Source organism: Toxorhynchites rutilus, chromosome 3, assembly GCF_029784135.1.
Source record: "Toxorhynchites rutilus septentrionalis strain SRP chromosome 3, ASM2978413v1, whole genome shotgun sequence".
Taxonomy (NCBI): domain Eukaryota; kingdom Metazoa; phylum Arthropoda; class Insecta; order Diptera; family Culicidae; genus Toxorhynchites; species Toxorhynchites rutilus.
In genome coordinates this window covers 192,977,161-193,005,076 of record NC_073746.1, presented here as the reverse complement: position 1 = coordinate 193,005,076, position 27,916 = coordinate 192,977,161, and the positions used below count along the sequence as shown (strand labels likewise).

The window sequence follows — 27,916 nt, the reverse complement described above, 5'->3', positions numbered from 1 at the left end:
CTCTCCGACGATGATAGCTGGCATCTCTCCAATTTCACCACAACTCTCCTCCTCCCGTCTTAACCACATTTGCCCGTCGCGATGTTCTACTGGGGTCTCCCAAATACCAGCCCAGAAGTTCGTCACATCGCTAATATCTGGCAAACCTTCGCGGTAGTCGGGCTTCTCGTCGCTAATGTGGTCGTAGAACGCTTTTTCGTTATCTCTGAACATCCGATTTTGTTCCTGGCGCTTTGCAGAGTCAGAGTAACGTTTCAGCCGTTTAGTTAGGACGCTCAATTGCTGTACCAGTGTGTCGAGTTTTTCCGTCAGCTGGTGAGCTCCCAGCTGGCGAAGTTCAGTAGGCCGCACGATCACAGCAACTTGGCGACATAATTTCGCCGATCTGCTGCCTCTTTTGTACGCCATCAGTCTTCCAATTGCGGCGCGCTTGTTTAGGATCCGTTGCTCCAATCTCCTTCGCCATGGAGGCTCACGCCTTTCACGGAGATGTTGGAGCAGTCCGCCTCTTGGCCTAATACGGTATCCTAAACTTTTGGCGGTCGCCACAGCAGCACAGTAAACTTTCAGTTGCAGCTCCTCCATGTTCTCAGCATCAACCAAGTGCAGCGGAAGAACGTGCTCGTTCATGAGCTTTACTGCACTTGTCAGCCTGCGGGAATGCTGCAACTTCGGGATCCTGGGGCGCGACAAAGGGTCCGTGTCGCGGAACTGTGAGATCGCCTCGTCGTAATGGAAGACCAGATCGCGTAGTAGTTGTTGATCTGGCTGTGGATCTTCCGGCTCAGGGGGTTGTTGTACTGTGGCCTCCACTGGTGCTGATTCGCGTGCCCCACTCGCGAATGAATTGCTCAGCCGTACTGAACTTCGTCTCGACACATCGCTTGCTCTGCTTGTTCTGGAGCTTAGTTCTCTCTGCACCTGCTGCTTGATCTCGTCGACTTGCGTTTGGGAGAGCATATTGTTGCGTACAATCGCTCTACGCCTCGCGTTCATCGCGTTTTGGTCAAGCCTCCCGACGAACTCTGGATACGCTTCCTCGAACATTGCGAGTATTCGAGGGCGACCGCTCATGTCCGTCTCCAAAGCAGTGCAGATGTAATAGGCGCGGATCACGAATTCATTCATTTCATGTGTCCACATGATCCGTCGCCTAGTAGTACCCACAAGTGTGGACGACTGTCGTCTGACAGTCGCAACACGCCTCGTAGGCGCAGCGTTTCGTTGGTGATGTCGATGGCTGCTGTTTCCGTGTGGCGGTAGCTCTTCGGGTTGAACCCGGCTGGTGGCCCGCTCTTGCACATCGCCCTCCAGCCGCTGGCCGCTCGCTCTTACGCCCGTTCCAGGACCAGCTCCAGTTCGGGGACCCTCCTCGGGCGATCGCATTCTGAGTATTCTTCGTGAACGTAGCTCCATTTTCTGGGTGTATCTCCTTTGCCCGGGAGACAGCGGGTTGGCAAGGCCTCCATGACCCGGGAGGCCTTCCCCGGGAGAGATATAGCGTTTTTTGTTTTTTTTTTTTTTTTTTTTGGCAGACTTATCTCACTTCTTAACTAGGCGAACCTAGCCAGAATTTTCACCTGCCCCCGGGCTTCTGAATGCCAAAGGGGGACTAGGCTCTGCGGAATGCACGTATCTGCATGCTCGTGCTGTTTTAGTCCTGACCGAGGAATTGTCGGACAATCGCGCAGGTGCTAAGGATGACCGACTTTTGGATGCCGGCCAATTCCTTCTCGATGTTCAACACCTTTAGCGCTTCCAGAAGTGTCTTCGGGATAATTCCAGTTCCAGAGAGAACGACTGGAACAATTCTTGGGACCTCCCTTAGCCCCCACAGTTCCTTGAGCTCCACGGCCAATGGTCGGTACTTGCAGATTTTGCGACCGTGGGTCTCCTCCAGATTCTGGTTCAGTGGAATAGCGACATCGATGATGGTGACTTTGCGGTCGCTCTTGTCGTAAACCATTATATCTGGGCGGTTGTGGTGGATCGAGAGGTCGGTCAGAACAGTGCGATCCCAGTACAGCTTGAAACGGTCATTTTCCAGGACAGGTGCAGGCAGGTACCGGTAGTTTGGTACGTTGTCTTCCAGTAGAGCACATTGGAGCGCCAGTTGTCGATGAACAATACGGGCCACGTTGTTGTGGCGCTCGGTGTAGGCTGCGTTGGCCAAAACGGGACAGCCTCCCATAATGTGCTCTATGTTTTCACCTGGTTGATGGCACATCCGGCAAATGTCATCAACGTCTTGATGCCAGACGTACCGCCTGCAGTACGTCTGGCATTTTTTTGTTTTTTGTTTTTTTTTTTAATATATATTTATTAATTTTTTTTTTTATAAATAAAATGTGTGTGACCTAACATATGTAATACGTTGGTAACACATATATTAGCTCACAAGCATTAGGTGTTAGTATGAATGATGTGGTTAAGTCTGTAACATATAGTAAATAATTGTATAGTGGTTAAATAAGCTCCAAAAGATCCGTCTCCTTCAGGAAATGCAGTAATTTGTCCTCCTCCAAGTTATCTCTTGCTAGGGCTGTCCTTGGGTTGTCAGCTATCTGAAACTTAGTTCTCATAAGGTTGTAACGTGGGCAGACAAGTAGGAAATGTTCTACGGTCAGCCTGACGTTACAGGTATTACAAATGGGTGGTTCGGTTTTTTCAACCAAGAACCTGTGCGTTAATTTGGTATGTCCAATACGAAGACGTGTTAGACATACTTGAAAAGATCTTTAGTTTCTATCCATCCAAGGATGGGTAGTGTTTTTAATTTTTCTCAAAAAAGTATCTCTGTTCCATTCGTTCTCCCAGCACGTCATCAGAGATGAGTTAACCCATCTGGTTATATCATCAGATGGGACGCTTGTGCTCCATAGTTCGGATGTTCTCCCTTCTTTGGCTAGGCGATCAGCCTCTTCGTTACCGCGGATTCCACAGTGACCTGGGATCCAGCAGAAGGTGTTATCATTTTGGGCAGTTTTCTCTTCAATTGCGAGTACCCATGGATGTTTGCTACTTCCGCTCTCAAGAGCAAGAAGCGCGCTAGCAGAATCGGTGAAAATAACCGTCTTTCTGTTGTGTTCGCACTTTGATGTAGCGATAAGAAGTGCCGCTAATTCAGCTGAAAATACCGAACAGATATTTGGGAGTTGGAACTTAACTTGCAGGTTATTAGCAAAAATGCCGATACCTACTTGTAAACCATCAAAGGATCCATCTGTAAAGATCTTGTGGTGAAAAAGGTATTTACTGTGGATGTGGTTGTTGAAAATGGCCAAAACTATGCTGCTGTTTTCACCAGCTCGCACAGAGTTTTTAATTGACCAATCAATCTGAGGTTCCCGTTTATACCATGGTCGAAGGTTAATAATGGGAATTGGTGCAATCGTTGGAAGAGTGGTTCGGCATGTATCCTGCAACCAGTTATTCACTCTCACAAGTGAGGATTCAAATGTTGGATGTTTCTCGAGCGTTCGTATCGCGCGCGTGCTGTAGAATCTCGTGAGGAACAATTTGAAAGGTAAATTGCCTGACTCAGCGAGTAACGCTTTACTTGGGCTAGTTCTAAAGGCCCCTGAAGCTAGTCTTATTATCTTTTGATAGCTAGGCCTCAGTTCTTCAAGCGTTTTCCAGGTGGCACGGCTGAAGAGTTCAATACCGTAAGTAAGTTTGGAATAGACTAAGCTTCTTCCAATGTTGAAGATAGTTTTGCGGGATCCTGTTCGGCTTCGACCGCTTATAACGCTAACTAAGTTAAGGCGGTTTTTAATGTCCGATATTGTACTCTTTATATGTTTATTGAACGTGAGTTTTTTGTCCACCATTACACCGAGAATTCGTGCAGAATTGACTCGTTTAATGGAACTACCGTTCAGAAGATAAGAACGTAGTTTTTTCCTGTGACGCTTATTGTTGCAGCAATGAAGAACTTGAGATTTTTCAGCTGAGATCCTAAATCCCACGGAATTCGCCCAGTTATTAACAGACGAGATTCCTTCCTGAAGTCTTCTTCTTGCTAGTACTGGGAATGGGTTTTTTGAAATTAGCAGAATATCATCTGCGTATAGCAAAGCGTCAATATTTTGGGGTATGGCATCAAATAATGATTGCATCGCTATCAGGAAAAGAGCAACCGATAGCACAGAACCCTGTGGCACTCCATTTTCTTGCAGTTTACTGGTGGAGGTGACTCCTCCGAGAAGAACTTTGAAGCTACGATTTTGTAGAAAACTGCGAATTATCTCGAACAAATTACCTTCGATACCCCATTGATGGAGTTGGTCCAAGATATTATATCTCCAGGTTGTATCGTAGGCTTTGGATATGTCCAACAGAGCGAGTTCCCCGTGGAGGTGGTCTCGCGTGATCACGTGAAGGTGTTGATCAAGTTGGCTGAAATACGTGTTGGTACCATTGCCTTGACGAAAAGCATGTTGTCGAGGATCCAGGAGATGACGTTCTTCAAGGTTCGTCATCAATCTCCGTTTGATCATTCTCTCGAAGACCTTACCTAGGCAATTGAGAAGGGTGATGGGACGAAAACTAGTGGCTAGTGGTTTTTTCTCCCTCGGTTTAGGGATGGGGATGACTAGCCCTTCCTTCCATGAGTCGGGGAAACATTTGCTAGCCCAAAGGTTATTATAAATTTGGAGCAGCGACGTTTTGACGTGGAAAGGTAATTTTTTTAACATGCTGTATTCTATTTCGTCTGGTCCGGCTGATTTGCCTTTGGACTTACTAATGGACCACAACATTTCTTTCATAGAGAACCTGATATTGTAAATATGAGGTTCCCCTGAGTCCGAGGGAAACTCTGTAGTCTCCGCGGCAGTTTTACGAGCTTTGAAGTCGCTTTTGTAGTTGGAGGTGGCAGAAGTACTAGCAAAATGGTCAGCTAAATGTTCAGCAATGGTTCCGGGATCATCGGTAGTGGTACCATTGATCATAATGGAATAGCCTCGCGATCTTTTTTTGCCACTGATTGCATTAACCTTGCTCCACAGTTCACTAGAAGTTGTCTGAGGGCAAAAGCTATCAAGAAATTTAAGCCAGCTATTTTGTTTAGCTTCCGCTATAATTTTCCTTGCTCTAGCTCTAGCAGATTGAAAATCAGCTAGGGCAAGTACTTTTGTCTCACTACCGTCCAGTTGTCTTCTAAGCTTCCTTAGCGCTTTTCTTCTGGATTTAATGGCCTGTTTGACATCATTATTCCACCATGGGACTGCCTTCCGGCCGGAGATACCACTAGTGCGGGGTATATTAGCTTTCGCAGCTGCGAAAACGGCTTGGGAAAACTCCTCTACTGAATAGTTACCCTGTGCAGGTAACAAATGCGAAATGGTTGATTCGAAACCATCCCAGTCGGCAAATTGGTACAACCATCTCCTTCGCAGGAGGATTTTTGGATTACTGGTCAGTGTTCGGATGTGAATGGGAAAATGATCACTTCCTCTTAGATCATCATCGACACACCATCTGACTCTGGGCGCAAGGTCCCATGAGGTAATCGTTAAATCAATTGAAGAAGTAGAGCCAGAGTGTTCATCCATACGAGTATGTTGGAAGTCGTTCAGGATGATGAGGTTAAGTTGTTCAACTATTTTTAAAATAATTTTACCTCTTAAATTGCATCTTTGGCCACCCCATACAGTATGGTAGGCGTTAAAATCACCCATGATTATGAAAGGGTGTGGTAATTGTTGAATGGCATTGTTCATTTCTGCTTCCAAATTACTGTTACTATGCGTTGGGGAAATGTATATAGAAGCGAGGGTTAACCGTAACGGTCCCGTGAGTTGGATTGCGCATATCTGTAACTGTGATGAAATTTGAATGAGGGTATGTGGGAGATGGCTCAAAACAGCGAGGCATACTCCACCCTGGCGTGAGGTAAGTCCCTCACGGAAGTACCACTTGTATTTACCTTGTAGTGAAAGGTTAAAATCGGGTGTAATCTTCGTCACTCTGGCTTCTTGGAATGCAAGTGTTAGTGGGAGATGTTTCTCCTCAGCTAACATTAATTTAATTTCATCCATTGACCTACTAAGCCCACGCAAATTCCATTGAATGGCAAGTTTTCGGTTGGATGTTGAATTTTGGACAACAGGTGTACTGTTTTTGTGTGGAGTGTTGAATTTTAAGAAATGTTATGGAGGCTCTTGAAGGGTTTAATTAATTTGGAAGGAGGTATATCAGAAATTATTTTGACTGTTTGTTACCTTTGGAAGTCTTGGTCTTCAGTCTAGGGTCAAATTTTAAATAATTTGGTATTGTTCGATTCGTATTGGGTACTGTTTTGTATGAAGTGGATGGTTGAGGGTCGGCCTGTTGTGGGGCGGCCGGTTGAGAGATTTCTGGTTGTTGGTTTTTATATCTTTTCCTTGTTTTATCATTAACGCGGAAATTTTCATCTTCAGATGATTTCAAATCATCTGAAGTTGAAGTTTTTGAATTTTTGATTTTACGTTTATTTAATTTTGCTGATTCAGTTTCCATGGGAATTTCTGAATCAGTTTCGGAATCGGAAGTGGAGATGGTAAATTCAATGTCTGGCTGGTTAACTATCGGTGTGGAAACCGTTTGGATGATTGGGGTAGGGTTGGGCTGTGTGCAGTTGCACTTACAGCGATTGCATCCCGTGCTTTGAACTAAGTTAAGTCTCTCTTGGACTTTGCTTGCGTACGAGGATCCATTTACTTTGGCCTGGTAGCTTTGTTTGGCTTCCTTGTACGATATTCCTTGGTCTACCCTCACTTTGGTGATATTGTTCTCTGCAACCCATGCGGGGCATTTTCTATTCGTAGAAGGGTGGTTGCCACTGCAATTTACACAGAAGGCAGGAGCGTTGCAAATGAAGTTCTTGGCTGTTTCTTCATTGCCTAGTTCTGGGTGTGCTTGTCCACAGTTTCGGCATAATTGGATCTTGGTTCTACATTTTTTTGAAGTATGTCCGAATTTGTAGCAGCCGAAGCACTGCATAGGATTCGGATAAAAATTGCGCGTGGGGGCGCGGATGAAGCCAAAGTTAATATATTCCGGAATTACAGTACCTCTGATGGTCAAAATCAGGGTTGGAGTTGGAATTAATTCCTTCTTGGTTGGGTCCATACGGGAAATTCGTTTGATGGCAATAACTTTTTGGTCAGCAAGCTCTTTTAAAAGTACGGCTTCTGCCATATCAATCACATCCCTACAGGATACCACGCATTTGCGCTGGTTCAAGGTAGGGTGATAAGTTATCTCCACAGGGGTTTTGTCAATTAATGACTTAATACCCAGGAGCGCATCTACATATTCCTTGTTACGAATATGGATCACGTATTGCAAATTATTGTTTTCATCACGCTGTGGTCTCGCGTCCTTGAAATCGCGATCCGTAACAGCTTGGATGGTTTTTGATACTACAAACGGGTTTGATGGTAGGGTTTTATCATTTGATGCTTTGAGGAGTAAAATTTGAAGCTCCCCGCATAGGGGGTCAGCCCAGAGAGGAGAGGTGCGTGTGGTGGGCACGCCATTATAAAGATTTGTTGACTTACCGGCACTGCTGGAAGCCATGGTAAAGGCTGGCTATACCCGGGAGGTACAGCCAGGGGGGTTGATGTAGAGATACACACTAAAAATGGCACTAATGCAGAATAAAAAAAAAATAAAAGGCTCAACAGTTTCGGAGCTTGTTTCAAAAAAGTTTTTTAAATTTCACTAGAAACACTACTATAATGTCTATGAGGTTTAAAGAAAAACTGTTAAAATATCACTAACACTATGTACTGCTGCTGGGGGGGGGGGGGTGCGCCCCCGCACCGGAGAAACGGTAGTGTGGGTACACCACCACTCTGCAATCCAGGATCAAACACCAGCTGAAAATAAAAACCACCACCAGAGATAAGTAACCAGTAATAATAATGTGGGGTATATATAAGTGAGCTGCAAAAACGCGCCAAAAACAGGGACCGACGCTAGGGGCAGTGAAAACTGCCGGTATCGAAAGCCACCAACCGTCTAGGCTATTCGGTGGCCTCCTCCTTGTCCTCGTCTTGTACACCTGTGGGAAAAAACTTTATTTAGGACTGATTAGAGCCTCAAGGAATTTCCTTTAGCATAGAACCAGTTGTATGAGGAGAAAACTTCTATTTTCGCTACTCTTTTCAAAGGGGCGCTACAAACATGACCGTCTCGGTTGAATGTCAGAAGCACCGTCGGAGTGGGTTAACGAGCGCCGCTCGCTTATATACCGATTTTTGATTTCAATAGCCTGTTTTGAAAGCAATTTTAAGACTATTAAAACAAGCTTTTGGATGAAAAAGTAACAAGTATATGACGCGTAGACATTTTATCTTTCAAATGAAGTGTTTATCATACCATTTCGTTCAGTTGTTTAAGAGCTATTAACGCTCAAAATCTCGGTCTCCAGCGTAACTTTGGTTTTACACCCCGGTATAGAAATGAAAGACGTAGTCCTACGTCAAAACAGGAAGTGGGTTATATCTATGGTATAACCGCAAGGGTGACGTAGGACTATCGTTGATTTAGAGATCATTTGTTCGAAGTTGAATCTAAATCCTTTCTGAATGAATGAATAAATGAATATTTGGGGGACTTCGAAAACGAGAGCGTTACGTTGGAGGCACAAGGTTTTATGCATCCAATATAGGATACGAAAAACCTTGTTCTGAAGAATAATCTTCAGAAGCTAACCTTTTCGATAACCACCTGTTAATAGCACTTGATTGAAACATATTTGGTCACAGTGTTACATGGATAGAAAACATTCAAATAAACTCTTTCACATGAATGTATTTTTAAATTCTCAGAGGAACTGGCAGATTATTTTCAGTAACGATTAGATATTTCCACATTTTCCTCGATACTGGAAGCCCACCAGTGGTTAATGCTAATTCGATAACCACCTGTTAATAGCACTTGATTGAAAAATATTTGGTCACAGTGTTACACGGATAGAAAACATTCAAATAAACTCTTTCACATGAATGTATTTTTGAATTCCCAGAGGAACTGGCAGATTATTTTCCAGCAATGATTAGATCTTTCCGGAACTTTCTCGATGCTGAATGGCATCCAAACGGAAAGAATTCTGCGCGTCTATGTGTCGATCCTTCGCCGTCCACCTCCTCCAGCACGTTAGGCAACGATGTTGTCTTGTCGATGTCCTCTCGAAAAATGAATGTGTCTCACCACCAGAATATCGCTTAAGTATGCTTTTTGTGTGTGATTGAATCGAGAGAAGGTGTGGTTTACGATGGCAATTTGGAAGGCAAACTAGAGGGAAATGAACTCTCTGAGCTCGGAACATTCGGCGACTGAGCAATAATCGATTGCGGGCGCATACAATATTGGATACGGAAATATCCTACTGATGGGGAAGAATAATCTTCTGAAGCTATCCTGTTAATTGCGATTGATTGAAAAATCACAAAACCAAATGTATTTGGTCACAGTGTTACATGGATAGAAAACATTCAAATAAACTCTTTCACATGAATGTATTTTTAAATTCCCAGAGGAACTGGCAGATTATTTTCAGTAACGATTAGATATTTCTACATTTTCCTCGATACTGGAAGCCCACCAGTGGTTAATGCTAATTCGATAACCATCTGTTAATAGCACTTGATTGAAACATATTTGGTCACAGTGTTACATGGATAGAAAACATTCAAATAAACTTTTTCACATGAATGTATTTTGACGTAGGACTACGTCTAACCGGAAGATATAGGGGGTGAAATGGAAATCTAGGCACTGAACAAGTAGGAAAAAATGCAAGATTTGGAACGCTTATAACTCGAGCATTTCTCAATAGATCGCAAAGGTTTTTGCATCAATTGATAGGAAATATATCTAAGCATCTATCATAACGAATAACATTTCATTTTTCTTGAGATAAATAATTGAATAATTGTGAAATATCAAGCATTGTCAAAATGCACTATGTGCCCATTTTTGATTGGTCCATTTTGTGCTCCTCAAATCGTACCGACCAAAACGGGCAACCAGAGCAGCAGCGAAATAGAATGAAGCACGATTGGAAAGGAAAAAGAAAAAATGGGTGGGTTATATCTATGATATAACCGCAAGGTTGACGTGGGACTACCTTAGATTATCAATCATTTGTTTGTGTTGATTAAATTTTTGATGGCATGAAACAATTCCCGAATTCAATTGAATTCAATATATTTATTTTGTGAGCAAAAAGATTGTGAAATGTCATGTAAGGTCAATTCATGCATTGCGATAGTAAATTTGATGACAGTCCTTTTACGGTTGGTATGATGCCTAGAACAAAATTTGTGAACGGGAGAATTTTCAAACGATTATTTTATTTTACATTTGCTTCTGAAGTTTGCATCTTTCAAGTGTACGTACTTATCGAACCGCGAATTCGCTTGATTATATGAACTTCAGGCACTCAGTTCCGATTTTGACATGTATGTCGAACGCATATTGTTTAATGAATAAGCGTTATCGCAGCAAATGGTTAACAACATTTTGCCTAATCATCAAATGGTATGCGTAGAAATTCAATGAGCGGAAGATATGAAGTTATATCCTTCAATACAATAATGTAAAACCGAGCCAAAGCGTTATGTTCGTACCCGCTTTTGTAATCCGTGCTAGGAAAACACTTTGCGGAGTGCAAAAAAAATGCGGGTGCAGAGATACCCCCGACTTGCATGAATCAAAAACTTCAACTTCTACTGTTTATGCTATAAAGGATTTAAACTTGAAAGTTCATTCGTCTCTAGTGTCTGCACGATTTTCCTAGGTTCCTAAGTTTAGGAGACCGTGTTAAGGAAACATATTCTAGTTTGCACAAAGGCAAGCGAGTACAAAAGTACTCGAAGCTTGCATTTATTTGCAGAGCCGATTTTCCTAGACATTTTGGTTTTGAAGTCTGTGTTAAGCAAACACATTTCAGTCGGAACGAAGATGCCACTGACTTGCATGAATTTGCAATGCCAATTTCCTCAGACACCTTGGTTTTGAAGTCTGTGTTGGGGAAACACATTTCAGTCGGAACAAAAATTCCCCCGACTTTCATGTGTTTGGAATGCCAATTTCCCCACGCTCCTTGGATTTAAAGTCTGTGTTAGGGAAACACATTTCAGTCGGAACAAAAATACCCCCGACTTTCATGTATTTGCAATGCTGATTTATCCAAGGCTGCTTGGGTTCGTTGGCTGTGTTAGGGAAATCGTAGATCGGGCCAATCAAAATGAGGCAGTTATGCCGTTTAGATAACGCTTAACATTTTACAGTTTTTCAATTGTTTATCTAATGAAAAATAACATTTTGACGTAGGACTACGTCTAACCGGAAGATATAGGGGGTGAAATGGAAATCTAGGCACTGAACAAGTAGGAAAAAATGCAAGATTTGGAACGCTTATAACTCGAGCATTTCTCAATACATCGCAAAGGTTTTTGCATCAATTGATAGGAAATATATCTACGCATCTATCATAACGAATAACATTTAATTTTTCTTGAGATAAATAATTGAATAATTGTGAAATATCAAGCATTGTCAAAATGCACTATATGCCCATTTTTGATTGGTCTATTTTGTGCTCCTCAAATCGTACCGACAAAAACGGGCAACCAGAGCAGCAGCGAAATAGAATGAAGCACGATTGGGAAGGAAAAAGAAAAAAAGGAACGAAACATTGGTCGCAGTCTCACACATGCGTAATTCTCGAGCCAGCCAGTCAGCTTAAAAATCCCCCCTCCGCTGCCGTAACGATCATTCTCATTCAAACCGTACACCACATCGGTTCGCATCACAACACATCAACAAACCAACCCAAGCAGCCATGTCAGGACATGGCAAAGGAGGAAAAGTGAAGGGAAAGGCAAAATCCCGCTCGAACCGTGTTGATCTGGAGTTCTCCGCAAGGGTAGCTAGGCCGAGCGCGTTAGTACCAGTGCACCAGTCCACCTAGCAGGCGACATATAGTTTCGGCCGCCGATGTTATCGAGTTAGCTGGCAAAGCTGCTCGCGACGATAAGAAAAACCCGCATTCGGAACAGAACACATTCGGTTCGGTGGACATCAAGACAACAGGCAGTTGCAGCGAGTGGCGAGTGGCAAACGCAATCGCAATACGGCAGCAGGTAGCAGAAGAAAAAAGTTTGTTCTTTACACAATCTGCTTTGGTGGCATGTCTAGAACAAGGCGGCATCGAGGGCGTTCGAAATGGTTTTTTTCAAAACCACGAGTACTAAGTTTTCTAAATTGGAACCATTCCATAAAACAAGGCGCTTTTCAGGGCCATTAAACCTTCCAAAAAAGAGTTTAGGAAATACAGTTCAATGCTTTCTAAAACATTATCCAATAATAATAAAACACAAATTGATTTTTTCATAATTTGTTTGCCAGGATCTGATGAGTATGTGAATTTGGCAGTTGTTCTGAGCTTATTGATAGTTGGGGACTTTCCTGATTATTCAATTTTCACCAATTCTTAAATTGTTTCCAGATTGAAAGTACAGTAATTTACAATTAGTTCGACATTTAGCTAATTGGACGGACATGTAATGCGACTTATTTAGTTGGACATTTTTGTAAACATGGAGATCCAAATTATGACCCCACATTGAAAGTCGACACTGTACCACTGTCATCGCAAATGTTCAATTACAGGTTAAAATCGCCTCCAATGCGACACTGAGTGGCGCTTCGGCACGTTGCATTAAATATAATTTACTGTACAACATGCCACAAGCTGGATGGGAAGAAATTTTCCAACTGTACAGCTGTGGCGAGTGGCAAACGCAATCGCTAAACAGGAAGGTTGAGCCGAACAAGATGGAGATATCGAGTGATAATAAAACAATAAACTCTTTAGATTGAAGATAATTTTGTGATCCTGAAAAGGACCCTTTTTAGCCTGCATGTGAATCCAACGAGCGAACAAATCGTAATGAATGTATTTTTTTGCCATCGCTCCCTTTTAACGCTCATTCGTTCGTCTCGTTGGACTCTCCCCTTTGGCTGAGTCTGCCGATTTGTCTCTATCCTGTGAGTGTGTACCGCTAGAGTATAAAACACGCGGACCCCAAAAAAATATCTTATTTTCTTTCGAACCGTAAACCCGTGTGGTTGTACAGCATTGGCATCGTGGACGTAACAAAGGAGGACAAGTTAAGGGAAAGGCAAAGTCCCACTCGAACCGTGCAGGTGTGCAGTTCTCCGTAGGTGTATCCGCCAATTGCTCAGCATGGGTAGCTAGGCCGAGCGCGTTAGTACCAGTGCACCAGTCCACCTAGCCGGCGTTATATAGTTTCGGCCGCCGAAGTGATCGAGTTGGCTGGTAAAGCTGCTCGCGACGATAAGAAAACCCGCATTCGGAACAGAACACATTCAACAACAGGCAGTTGCAGCGAGTGGCGGGTAGCAAACGCAATCGCAAAACGGCATCAGGTAGCAGAAGAAAAAAGTTTGTTCTTTATACAAACTGCTTTGGTGGCAAATCCAGAACAAGGCGGCATCGAGGGCGTTCGAAATGGTTTTTTTTCAAAACCACGAGTACTAAGTTTTCTAAATTGGAACCATTCCATAAAACAAGGCGCTTTTCAGGGCCATTAAACCTTCCAAAAAAGAGTTTAGGAAATACAGTTCAATGCTTTCTAAAACAATATCCAAAATAATAATAAAACACAAATTGATTTTTTCATAATTTGTTTGCCAGGATATGATGAGTATGTGAATTTGGCAGTTGTTCTGAGCTTATTGATTTTCACCAATTCTTAAATTGCTTCTAGATTGAAAGTACAGTAATTTACACTTATCTCGACATTTAGCTAATTGGACGGACCTGCAATGCGACATATTTAGTTGGACATTTTTGTAAACATAGAGTTCGGGGTTCAAATTATGACCCCACATTGAAAGTCGACACTGTACCACTGTCATCGCAAATGTTCAAATACAGGTTAAAATTACCTCCAATCCGATACTGAGTGGTGGTAATGCGACGTGCCATTGAATGTAATTTAGTGTAAAATATGTCACAAGCTGGATGGGATGAAATTTTCCAACTGTGAAAGCTGTGGCGAGTGGCAACAAATCGCTAAACAGGAAGGTTTAGCCGAACAAGATGGGGATATCGAGTGATAACAAAACAATAAACTCTTTAGAATGAAGATAATTTTGTGATCCTGAAAAGGACCCTTTTTAGCCTGCATGTGAATCCAACGAGCGAACAAATCGTAATGAATGTATTTTTTTGCCATCGCTGCCTTTTAACGCTCATTCGTTCGTCTCGTTGGACTCGCCTCTTTGGCTGAGTCTGCCGATTTGTCTCTATCCTGTGAGTGTGTACCGCTAGAGTATAAAACACGCGGACCCCAAAAAATATCTTATTTTCTTTCAAACCGTAAACCCGTGTACGGCATCGGCATCGTAGACGTAACAAAGGAGGACAAGTTAAGGGAAAGGCAAAGTCTCACTCGAACCGTGCACGTCTCCAGTTCCCTGTTGGTCGCATTCACTGATTGCTCCGCAAGGGTAACTAGGCCGAACGGATTGGTGCCGGAGCACCAGTATACCTAACAGCGATTATAGAGTTTCGGCCGTCGGAGTGCTCGAGTTGGCTTGCAACGCTGCTCACGACAATCAGAAAACCCGCATCAAGAACAGAGCAGCTTCGGTTCGGCGCTCTTCAAGGCAACAATTAGTTTCAGTGAGTGGCAAAGTGTTTCTCCGGCACGTCGCATTAAACGTAATTTACTGAACAACATGTCACAAGCTGGATGGGAAGAAATTTTCCAACTGTGAAAGCTGTGGCGGGTGGCAAACGCAATAGCTAAACAGGAAGGTTTAACTGAACAAGATGGGAATATCGAGTGATAACAAAAACACAACACCAAAGGTTCTTTTCAGAACCATCAACATATTCATAAAAAGTAAACAGTAAACTAATCCATTTTTCAGGTAGATAGGTAGGTATTCACGTAGGAGAAGAAAAAAAACAATATATTTAAAATATATATTTAACATAAGCTGTCCCCTTTGTATAGTCCTACGTCACTCCGGTTATGTCCCCGACATTACCCACCCGTTTTATTAATTGCGATAGAAGCGTAGAAATATTCCCTATCAATTGATGCAAACATCTTTCCGATCCAGTAAGAAATGTTCGAGTTATAAGCATTCGGAATCTTTCATTTTTTCCTGCATGTTCTGTGCTTAGGTTTTCATTTTACCCCCCATGTACTCCGGTTAGACGTAGTCCCACGTCAAAATGAACGAAACATTGGTCGCAGTCTCACACATGCGTAATTCTCGAGCCAGCCAGTCAGCTTAAAAATACCCGCTCCGCTGCCGTAACGATCATTCTTTGTGTGGACACCGACTGGACAACATCGTTGCTGGACGGGCTGGACGGCGAGGGATCGAGTGCCTTTCTCAAGGCAAGAGGGCGGAGGTGGTAGCGCTGGAGTAGAATAGAGTAGAGTTTTCAAAGGGCCTTTCTCAAGGCTAGAGACGAATGAACTGCAAAAGTTTAAAGTCTCTATAATACAATACCTTCCTTCCTTCCGTAACGATCATTCTCATTCAAACCGTACACCACATCAGTTCGCATCACAACACATCAACAAACCAACCCAAGCAGCCATATCTGGACATGGCAAAGGAGAAAAAGTGAAGGGAAAGGCAAAATCCCGCTCGAACCGTGTTTAGTTTCGGCCGCCGAAGTGATCGAGTTAGCTGGCAAAGCTGCTCGCGACGATAAGAAAAACTGCATTCGGATCAGAACATATTCGGTGGACATCAAGACAACAGGCAGTTGCAGCGAGTGGCGAGTGGCAAACGCAATCGCAAAACGGCAGCAGGTAGCAGAAGAAAAAAGTTTTACTTTTTACTTTGGTGGCAAATCCAGAACAAGACGGCATCGAGGGCGTTCGAAATGGTTTTTTTCAAAACCACGAGTACAAAGTTTTCTAAATTGGAACCATTCCATAAAACAAGGCGCTTATCAGGGCCATTAAACCTTTCAAAAAAGAGTTTACGAAATACAGTGCTTTCTAAAATAATATCCAAAATAATAATAAAACACAAATTGATTTTTTCATAATTTGTTTGCCAGGATCTGATGAGTATGTGAATTTGGCAGTTGTTCTGAGCTTATTGATAGTTGGGGACTTTCCTGATTATTCAATTTTCACCAATTCTTAAATTGTTTCCAGATTGAAAGTACAGTAATTTACAATTAGTTCGACATTTAGCTAATTGGACGGACATGTAATGCGACATATTTAGTTGAAAATTTTTGTAAACATAGAGTTCGGGGTCCAAATTATTCGTCATTCGGTTCGGTGGACATCAAGACAGCAACAGGCAGTTGCAGCGTGTGGCAAACGCAATCGCAAAACGGCAGCAGGTAGCAGAAGAAAAAAGTTTGTTCTTTACACAATCTGCTTTGGTGGCAAATCCAGAACAAGGCGGCATCGAGGGAATTCGAAATGGTTTTTTTTAAAAACCACGAGTACTAAGTTTTCTAAATTGGAATCATTCCATAAAACAAGGCGCTTTTCAGGGCCATTAAACCTTCCAAAAAAGAGTTTAGGAAATACAGTTCAATGCTTTCTAAAACATTATCCATAATTCCTGATTATTAAATTTTCATCAATTCTTAAATTGTTTCCAGATTGAAAGTACAGTAATTTACAATTAGTTCGACATTTAGCTAATTGGACGGACATGTAATGCGACTTATTTAGTTGGACATTTTTGTAAACATAGAGATCCAAATTATGACCACATTGAAAGTCGACACTGAACCACTGTCATCGCAAATGTTCAAATACAGGTTAAAATCGCCTCCAATGCAACACTGAGTGGCGCTTCGGCACGTCGCATTGAATGTAATTTACTGTACAACATGTCACAAAGCTGGATGGGAAGAACTTTTCCAACTGTGAAAGCTGTGGCAAGTGGCAACAAATCGCTAAACAGGAAGGTTTAGCCGAACAAGATGGGAATATCGAGTGATAACAAAACAATAAACTCTTTAGATTGAAGATAATTTTGTGATCCTGAAAAGGACCTTTTTTAGCCTTCATGTGATTCCAACGAGCGAACAAATCGTAATGAATGTATTTTTTTGCCATCGCTGCCTTTTAACGCTCTTTCGTTCGTCTCGTTGGACTCGCCCCTCTGGCTGAGTCTGCCGATTTGTCTCTATCCTGTGAGCGTGTACCGCAAAAGTACAAAACGCGCGGATCCGCTGAAAAATATATCATTCTCTTTCAAACCGTAAATCAGTGTGGTTGTATGGCATCATTTCACATCACATCGCATCAACGGATTGGTGCCGGAGCACCAGTATACCTAATAGCGGTTATAGAATTTCGGCAGCCGGAGTGCTCGAGTTGGCTTGCAAAGCTGCTCACGACAATAAGAAAACCCGCCTACAGAACAGAGCACATTCGGTCACATGTCACATAGCCATTGCCCATTCGGCCAACCGCGGTTACTCCCAACGGAATGCACACAGAACAGCATGATGGAAGCTCCCAAACCGCCCGGCACAGTCGAGCACCGCTGTCGTCTCTCCGCTGACTGCTCCTGCCACTCAAGACATTCCGTTCCTGTGTTCGGAGCTGGTGAGGGAGTCTTCCAACTTGCTACCTCAGGCAAGTACGACTACAGTACCGTTCCTTCGCTTTCTGAAATCCGCCCCACTAATAGTGTTGCCTACATCGACGGTGCGGCTGATACCGCACCTTACTCTGATGCTCCCGTCGTTTCTGCTGTTTGTCGGTCATCATTCACCGAATCAGAGGATACATCGTCACCGTCACCGCTGACCGTTTCCAGCCGTCTGTGGTTACTTCCAACGGAATGCGCGCAAAATAGCATGATGGAAGCTCCCAAACCGCCCGGCACAGTCGAGCACCGCTGTCGTCTCTCCGCTGACTGCTCCTGCCACTCAAGACATTCCGTTCCTGTGTCCGGAGTTGGTGAGGGAGTCTTCCAACTTGCTACTTCAGGCAAGTACGATTGCAGTACCGTTTCTTCGCTTCCTGATATTGGTCCCATTGATAGTGCTGCGTACATCAATGGTGTGGTTGATGCCGAGCCGAACCTCGATGCTACTGTTGTTCCAGCTACCACAACCTCGCATTTCAACGCTCTTTCTTCCAACCGTCATCAGGAAATTAGTGTATATTACCAAAACGTTGGCGGTATCAACAACAAGGTCGACGATTTCCGGGTAGCTGTATCAGATCAATGCTACGACATAGTAGTTCTCACGGAGACTTGGTTGGACTCACGTATACTCTCTCACCAAGTGTTCGGCTGCGATTACGATGTTTTTCGTTGCGATAGGAACGCTGATAATAGTCGTAAGGCTAGAGGCGGAGGCGTTTTAGTAGCCGTGAACTCTAGACTTGAGACGAGGGCTGTAGAAAACCAAAAATGGTCTTGTCTAGAGCAGGTATGGACGGCGATCACACTTGGCGACCGCACTTTATATCTATGCGCATTGTATATCCCTCCTGACCGAACACGAGAACGTGAACTTATCGAGATCCATTGCCAGTCAGTTTTCTCCGTTCTGGAAGTCGCTAAAGCAACAGATGAAATCATCTTGATGGGTGATTATAATATCCCAGGAATCTCCTGGAAGAAATCACGCAACGGTTTCCTTTATCCGGATCTGGGTCACTCAGCCCTCCATTCCAACGCGTCTTTCATGCTTGATACTTATAGCTTAGCCACTCTCTCGCAAATTAATCACGTCACTAACGAGAACGGCCGTAGCCTGGATCTTTGCTTTGTGAGTGCGCAGGACACAGCCCCATTCTTATGCGAGGCTCCCGCTCCTCTCGTGAAACTTACCCCTCATCACCCACCCTTGCTGGTTGCCGTTGGCACAAAACTGTTACAGGATATCAATATTTCACCTGTAGTCGTTTCTTACGACTTTCGAAATGCTGACCATCGTAATATCAGCCAGTTGTTCTCTAGCTTCAATTGGGGCGACATATTAGATACCGCTAACGTCGAGTCTGCAGCTGTAACATTCTCCAACGTCCTGGCATATGTCATTGATAGATATGTGCCAAAGAAGAAGTGCCTCCATACGTCCCGAAAACCGTGGCAAACACGCGAACTTCGACGAATGAAATCCATAAAGAGGGCCGCATTAAGAAAGTTCACCAGATACCGCACACAATCTCTTCAATGCCAGTATGCGAGAATCAATTACGAATACAAACGTGTCGCGAAACAATCTTTCCTGAATTATCAGCGCAGAATACAGAGGAAACTCAAATCCCGCCCAAAACAATTTTGGAATTTTATCAACGAGCAGCGCCATGAAGCTGGCCTGCCATCGTCTATGACGTTCAATGGAATTGCGGCCTCTACTCAGCAGGATATCTGCAACCTATTCTCAGAAAAATTCGCCAGTGTTTTCACCGATGAAACATTAACCGACGACTATATCAGGCATGCGGCTAGCTACCTTCCCCGTTCTAGCCAAACTCTGAGTAGGTTCGACATCAATACGGAGATGATTTCAAGGTCATTCTCAAAGCTCAAAACGTCGTTCAACCCGGGACCCGACGGTATTCCTTCAGCTTTTCTCAAAACGCACATGAATGACCTATTGATCCCGCTGCTCCACATATTTCAACTCTCTGTAGCCACCGGTGTTTTTCCGACCTGTTGGAAAATATCGCATATGTTCCCAGTCCATAAAAAGGGAAATAGACGAGATATTAACAATTATCGCGGCATCACTTCGCTTTGCGCTTTGGCAAAACTATTTGAGCTCGTTATTTTGGAACCGCTAGACGCTCTCAGCAAACCGTACATAAGTACTGACCAACACGGATTCATGACGGGCCGCTCCACCACCACAAATTTACTGTGCCTCACTTCTTACATTACCGACAGCATGTTGAAGCATGCCCAAACGGACGCTATTTATACGGATCTGACTGCAGCCTTCGATAGATTAAACCACAGTATAGCTGTCGCCAAACTGGACAGGCTTGGGATTAACGGCAACCTTCTACAATGGTTTCAATCATACCTCACTGGCCGTCGACTAGCCGTCGTTATAGGTGATTGCCAATCCCCTTTTTTCGCTGCTACGTCTGGTATACCACAAGGTAGCCATCTGGGCCCCTTGATATTTCTGATATACTTTAATGACGTAAATCTGGTAATTGAAGGTCCACGGCTATCATATGCTGACGATTTAAAAATTTACCTTCAGGTCAGCTCGATTGAAGATTGTCGCTTCCTTCAACGACAGATGGATGCTTTTGCCGATTGGTTGTAGCATCATTAGCCAAATATGATGCGATACAAATGTCACACGCAAAAGTACATATGCTCCCCCATGCAACAAACCGCACCACGCTTGCGAGAGAGCGAAGCAGAAAGGCAAACTGCCAACACCGATGCAGGCAACACAGCGAAAACGAAAGCATTCGCTCACAAATACAATGACCCAGCAAAAGTAGCAGCGGCACGAAGCTGTACTCAAACGAAAAAGCGGGGGACTGGTCCTGTTACCACCGGCGCGAACGGACACGTTTTAATCACGATCAGTTACTTTTGGCTTGCCTTTTCTCCGGAACGGGAGAACGTAGCGTTTTGGTGCAGTTTGTGGTTTTCTGGTGTGGTGCTGCAGCCTGGCCTTAATTGCGGGTGGATTAGGCAGCCACATAGTGGAATTAAGCGCGCAAAAAGTAATTTTGAGTGTGCAGAGGTGTGGATCACGTGCAGGAAGTCGCAGTGTAAAAGGAAATCATTTTGCGATAAGTGGCTGAAAGCGAGTTGTGGTGGCTTGGTGTGGCTGTTCAGCGGCACAAGTTGTGGGTGTCGCCGGTGACGCGACTTGCCGGACAATTGATCGCACACGCGGTGCGCACCGAGTGAGTTGCAATGGCGGGTGCTTGCCGTGCCAGCAAAGTTCAGTGAAGAAATAAGAAGAAGACCGGCAATTTCCGGTGAAAAATGAGAGAGAGGGGAATGATAAAGAAAATAGTGTGAGAAAGAAAGAAGATAATTATTGTATGGGTTGAAGACGTGGTGTGAGGTGAACGAACCTCCGAAGAGCAGACACTCGCGGAGTGAGAAATAAAAGTGAGGGACCGGACAGGGAGAATTAAAGAGGTGAATATAAAAAGAAATAGTGAGAGAAGGTAGCGGGAGTGGAGTGCTGGCAACCGGCCGGGGAACGGAAGATCGAGAAGGAGAGAGAATCGGTGGGAAGCAACGTGCCAGAGGAGCGTGCCTACAGGAAGGAGAAGGAGAAGGCCAGCGGGGCCCCTGGCCAGGCAGCACTGGGCTGGAGAGCCAAGACCGCGTCGGGCGACGTCTTCTACAGCTGAACAAGGTGAGTGCGAGCGTGAGTGAGTGCATGTGTGTGCGTGTGACAGTTGCAACGACCTTTTCAATTATACATGTGTGTATCATTTCCATGATGGCGGCTCGTGAGCTAGCCAATTAAGACGAGCAAGTGTCAAGAAGCGAAGCCTCACGCGTGAGTAAAATCGCCTATGCGTGAAGGGGAATTTGCAACATGGTGTATTCTAAACCGAATGGAGGTTAACCCCGCTAAATGTTCTGTCATCTCGTTTTCGCGCACGAGACAGACCATATTGCACAACTATGTCCTGTTCGGCACGGAAATTGAGCGTGTCAGCGAAGTCAAGGACCTGGGTGTCATTTTAGACGTGCAACTCTCTTTCAAACCGCACATCACATACATGGTGAATAAAGCATCCAGAACTCTGGGGTTCATCTTCAGGATTGCTAAAAGTTTTACCGACATCTACTGTCTGAAGTCCCTCTACTGCTCCCTCACTCGCTCCATCTTAGAGTATGGTGCAGCTGTTTGGACTCCACACTACAGCAACGGTGTCGAAAGGATCGAATCAGTTCAACGAAGGTTTATAAGATATGCTCTGCGTAGATTGCCGTGGACTGACCCCCTCCGATTACCGAGTTACCAGAGTCGATGTCAGCTGATCAGCTTGGAAACTTTGTCGATTCGTAGAGACACAGCCAGGGCTTTGATGATAGCTGATACCTTACAAGGACGCATCGATTGTCCCGGTCTTCTGGAAAAAATTAATTTCAACGTTCGACCTCGGGCTCTCCGAAATAACTTGATGTTACGATTGCCCGCCCTACGTACAAACTACGGCATGTTCGGTGGATTAAATGGTCTACAAAGACTTTTCAACAGGGTAGCCCAGCTGTTCGATTACCATTTATCCCGAACGCTTCTTCGTCGGAGATTTAGCTCTTTTTTTACTGAACAAACAGTCACGTGATTATTGTTTTTAAGTGTATCTTTAATATGTGTTGACTGTAATTTTATGTAATCAGTTGTAACACGATGTCATTTGATTCATGTTTAGATTTAAATGTAGATTCAGAATTTTATATATCCTTAAGCACATCATTGGGGCCCTTACAGCCCGTTGATGAATTGACAATAAAAAATAAAAAATAAGACGGTTCGGAGGCAACAACTAGTTTCAGCGAGTGACAAACGCAATCGCAAAACGGCAGCAAGAAGGAAAAAGTTTGTTTATACAGACTGCTTTGGTGACAAAACCAGCCACCGTAAAACACCGCGCTTTTCAGGACCATGAATGGTTTATCAAAGAAAAGTTATTAAAAGTTATTCACAATACCAATGCATTCTAAAGTGACATAATATGACATATAATATAAACTGATTTATTTTGTTCATGCTTGTTCTTGATTGGTGGTTGGGGCCTTTTAAATTGATCATTCAGTTTTCACAAACCCATGCTTGGTTTCCGAATTAAAAGTGGCTTCAAATTACAACACATTGTATGCAGCATGGCATTAACGAATTTTCTCGGTAGCAAGAACTGCTTTCTTTGGTTGATAACTGATGTTGAAAATTGACTGACGTTACTTCTGCATTGTATAGAAAATTAACTAAGGAGCAACATGATGAGCTATGTATTTCCTGCTGCTCTGTTCTTATTTTAAAGGACTTTAATCCGAAGGTCATCCGTCCCTGTATTTACTGTTGGTTTTTCAGAACGCTTCTAGCTCGTTTCTTTCTCGACAGATCGTAGAGTTCGTCTCCAAAACCTCAGTTCTTTTTCATTTTTATTTACTTTGTTTGCGGAGACTACAAATCTTACAATTCATTCGTCTCCGAAACCACAGTTTAAGGTACGGTAATGTGCTCAATAGTGAAATATATGATAGTGAATGAGCTGATAACCATCTATGCATTCCCTATCACAGCCATCATTTTGATTGTACGATATGTTTATACGCCGAAAGATGCCCGGCGTTGAACATTTAATAAGTACAAAGCCTTCAGAAAAAACAAGAATCAAGTTTGTAAGAAAAACGCAAAAACACAACACCAAAGGTTCTATTCAGAACCCCCAACATGTTCATGAAGAGTAAACAGTAAACTAATCCATTTTTCAGGTAGATCGGTAGGTATTCACGTAGGAGAAGAAAATAAAAAAATATATTCGAAATATATATTTAGCAAAAGCTGTCCCCTTTGTATAGTCCTACGTCACTCCGGTTATGTCCCCGACATTACACACCCGTCTTTTGACGTAGGACTACGTCTAACCGGAAGATATAGGGGGTGAAATGGAAATCTAGGCACTGAACAAGTAGGAAAAAAATGCAAGATTTGGAACGCTTATAACTCGAGCATTTCTCAATAGATCGCAAAGGTTTTTGCATCAATTGATAGGAAATATATCTACGCATCTATCATAACGAATAACATTTCATTTTTCTTGAGATAAATAATTGAATAATTGTCAAATATCAAGCATTGTCAAAATGCACTATGTGCCCATTTTTGATTGGTTCATTTTGTGCTCCTCAAATCGTACCGACCAAAACGGGCAACCAGAGCAGCAGCGAAATAGAATGAAGCACGATTGGAAAGGAAAAAGAAAAAATTAACGAAACATTGGTCGCAGTCTCACACATGCGTAATTCTCGAGCCAGCCAGTCAGCTTAAAAATCCCCGCTCCGCTGCCATAACGATCATTCTTTGTGTGGACACCGACTGGACAACATCGTTGCTGGACGAGCTGGACGGCGAGGGATCGAGTGCCTTTCTCAAGGCAAGAGGGCGGAGGTGGCAGCGCTGGAGTAGAGTAGAGTAGAGTTTTCAAAGGGCCTTTCTCAAGGCTAGAGACGAATGAACTGCAAAAGTTTAAAGTCTCTATAATACAATACCTTCCTTCCTTCCGTAACGATCATTCTCATTCAAACCGTACACCACATCGGTTCGCATCACAACACATCAACAAACCAACCCAAGCAGCTATGTCTGGACATGGTAAAGGAGGAAAAGTGAAGGGAAAGGCAAAATCCCGCTCGAACCGTGTTGATCTGGAGTTCCCCGCAAGGGTAGCTAGGCCGAGCGCGTTAGTACCAGTGCACCAGTCCACCTAGCCGGCGTTATATAGTTTCGGCCGCCGAAGTGATCGAGTTAGCTGGCAAAGCTGCTCGCGACGATAAGAAAACCCGCATTCGGAACAGAACACATTCGGTTCGGTGGACATCAAGACAACAGGCAGTTGCAGCGAGTGGCGAGTGGCAAACGCAATCGCAAAACGGCATCAGGTAGCAGAAGAAAAAAGTTTGTTCTTTATACAGACTGCTTTGGTGGCAAATCCAGAACAAGGCGGCATCGAGGGCGTTCGAAATGGTTTTTTTCAAAACCACGAGTACTAAGTTTTCTAAATTGGAACCATTCCATAAAACAAGGCGCTTTTCAGGGCCATTTAACCTTCCAAAAAAGAGTTTAGGAAATACAGTTCAATGCTTTCTAAAACATTATCCAAAATAATAATAAAACACAAATTGATTTTTTCATAATTTGTTTGCCAGGATATGATGAGTATGTGAATTTGGCAGTTGTTCTGAGCTTATTGATTTTCACCAATTCTTAAATTGTGCTAGAGTATAAAACACGCGGACCCCAAAAAAATATCTTATTTTCTTTCAAACCGTAAACCCGTGTGGTTGTACGGCATCGGCATCGTGGACGTAACAAAGGAGGACAAGTTAAGGGAAAGGCAAAGTCTCACTCGAACCGTGCAGGTCTCCAGTTCCCTGTTGGCCGCATTCACTGATTGCTCTGCAAGGGTAACTAGGCCGAACGGATTGGTGCCGGAGCACCAGTATACCTAACAGCGATTATAGAGTTTCGGCCGTCGGAGTGCTCGAGTTGGCTTGCAAAGCTGCTCACGACAATCAGAAAACACGCATCAAGAACAGAGCAGCTTCGGTTCGGCAAGGCAACAATTAGTTTCTGTGAGTGGCAAAGTCGCATTAAATGTAATTACTGAACAATATGTCACAAGCTGGATGGGAAGAATTTTTCCAACTGTGAAAGCTATGGCGAGTGGCAAACGCAATAGCTAAACAGGAAGGTTTAACCGAACAAGATGGGAATATCGAGTGATAACAAAAACACAACACCAAAGGTTCTTTTCAGAACCATCAACATATTCATAAAGAGTAAACAGTAAACTAATCCATTTTTCAGGTAGATAGGTAGGTATACACGTAGGAGAAGAAAATAAAACAATATATTTAAAATATATATTTAACAAAAGCTGTCCCCTTTGTATAGTCCTACGTCACTCCGGTTATGTCCCCGACAATACCCACCCGTCTTTTTTAAATTCCAAGAGGAACTAGCAGATTATTTTCAGTAACGATTAGATATTTCCACATTTTCCTCGATACTGGAAGCCCACCAGTGGTTAATACTAACTCGATAACAACCTGTTAATAGTACTTGATTGAAAAATATTTGGTCACAGTGTTACATGGATAGAAAACATTAAAATAAACTCTTTCACATGAATGTATTTTTAAATTCCCAGAGGAACTGGCAGATTATTTTCCGGATCTTTCTCGATACTGAATGGCATCCAAACGGAAAGAATTCCGCACGTGTATGTGTGTGTGTGTGTGTGTGTGTGTGTAGCGGCTGCTTCGAGATCTTCCCGGGGAACCGTTTGTGGCATAACTCTCCTCCTGATAGATTCCCTTCTGGCCTAAGGTGCACAAACAGGCTCTTGGTGACACCGTTCATCCGCGCTTTCATGATAAACGAAGAGCGACAACATGCTCCAATCGCTGTTCAATTTGAACTGAGTGGATTTCCGAGCGGCGCTCGCTTATATACCGATTGGTGATTTCAATAGCCTGTTTTGAAAGCAATTTTAAGACTATTGAAACAAGTTTTTGGATCAGAAAGTAACAAGTATAGAACACGTAGACATTTTATCTTTCGAATGAAGTGTTTATCATACCATTTCGTTCAGTTGTTTAGGAGCTATTAACGCTCAAAATCTCGGTCTCCGGCGTAACGCTTTCGTTTTCGAAACTTTGATTTTACACCCCGGTATAGAAATGAAAGACGTAGTCCTACGTCAAAAAAGCTGTTCTACACTATAAAAGAAACAAAAATAGTCATGAGACTAGTGATTGTTTGACACAATACCAATACAGTGCTATTGAATACATAATGAGGAAAAAAATTAGTGGGTTATATCTATGATATAACCGCAAGGTTCACGTGGAACTACCTTAGCTTAGCAATCATTCGTTTGTATTGATTAAATTCTTGATTGAATGAAACAGTTTCCAAATTCAATTGAGTTCAATATATTTGCTCTGTGAGTGAAAAAAATGAACAAATGCCGTGTAAAGTCAATTCATTTATTGTGATTGATTGTTCTTCGTTACAAGTAAATTTAATGACGGACCTTTTACGTTTGGTATGATGACTAGAACAAAATATATGTACGGAAGAATTATCAAACGTTTGATGAACCAGCCTAAGGCTGAAAATCTTTCCAATAAAGACAAAAAAAAATTATCAAACGATTATTTTATTTTACATTTCCCTCTGAAGTTTACATCCCAAAAGTGTACATACTTCTCGAATCTCGAATTTGCTTGAAACTGGGAAGTTCATTCGCTTCTAGTGGCTGCACGATTTTCCCAGGTTCCTAAGTTTAGAAGATCATGTTAGGACAGACATATTCCACTCTGCACAAAGGCAAGCGAGGACAAAAGTACTCGCAGTTTGCATTTATTTGCAGAGCCGATTTCCCCAGAAACCTCGGTTTTGAAGTCTGTGTTAGGGAAACACATTTCAATCGGAACAAAAATACCCCCGATTTGTATGAATTCGCAATGCCGATTTCCCCACGCTTCATGGATTTGAAGTCTGTGTTAGGGAAACACATTCCAGTCGGAACAAAAATACCCCCGACTTGCATGAATTTGAAATACCGATTTCTCCAGGCACCTTGGTTTAGAAATCTCTATTAGGGAACACATTTCGGTGGGAACAAAAGCTCCCCCTACTTTCGTGTGTTCTTTTTCTTCTTTTTGGCTTTAAGAGGGTTTAAACTTTTCAGTTCACTCGCCTCTAGACTCTTTCGTGTGCTTGCAATGCCGATTTCGCTGCTTGGTTTTAAAGTCTGTGTTAGGGAACATTTTTCGATGAGAACAAAAGTCCCCCTACTTTCATGTATTTGCAATGCCGATTTCCCCAAGGCTGCTTGGTTTTGATGGCTGTGTTAGGGAAACCGTAAATCGGGCCAATCAAAACGATGCAGTTAGGGCGTTTAGATAACGCCTAATATTTTACAGTTATTCAATTGTTTATCTAATGAAAAACAACATTTTGTTAGTTGCGATAGATGCGTAGAAATATTCCCTATCAAGTGATGCAAACATCTCTCCTATCCAGTACGAAATGTTCGAGCTATAAGCATTCGAAATCTTTCATTTTTTCCTGCATGTTCTGTGTTTAGGTTTTCATTTTACCCTCCATATATTCCGGTTAGACGTAGTCCCACGT

The 27,916-nt window shown here is 43.1% G+C and overlaps 1 protein-coding gene across 7 annotated transcripts in view; it reads right to left on the bottom strand.

Annotated features, from left to right (window-relative positions):
• Positions 1 to 27,916, bottom strand: part of LOC129780409 (scavenger receptor class B member 1) — a 288,806-nt gene that overhangs the window by 109,430 nt on the left and 151,460 nt on the right. Inside the window, exon 2 of one of the 7 annotated variants that reach the window (XM_055788670.1) lies at positions 7,768 to 7,865. The exons of the other annotated variants lie outside the window; for them this stretch is intronic. The gene's annotated coding sequence lies outside the window, so the exon portion shown is untranslated. The remainder of the gene's footprint in view (positions 1 to 7,767; positions 7,866 to 27,916) is intronic. 7 annotated transcript variants of the gene reach the window in all.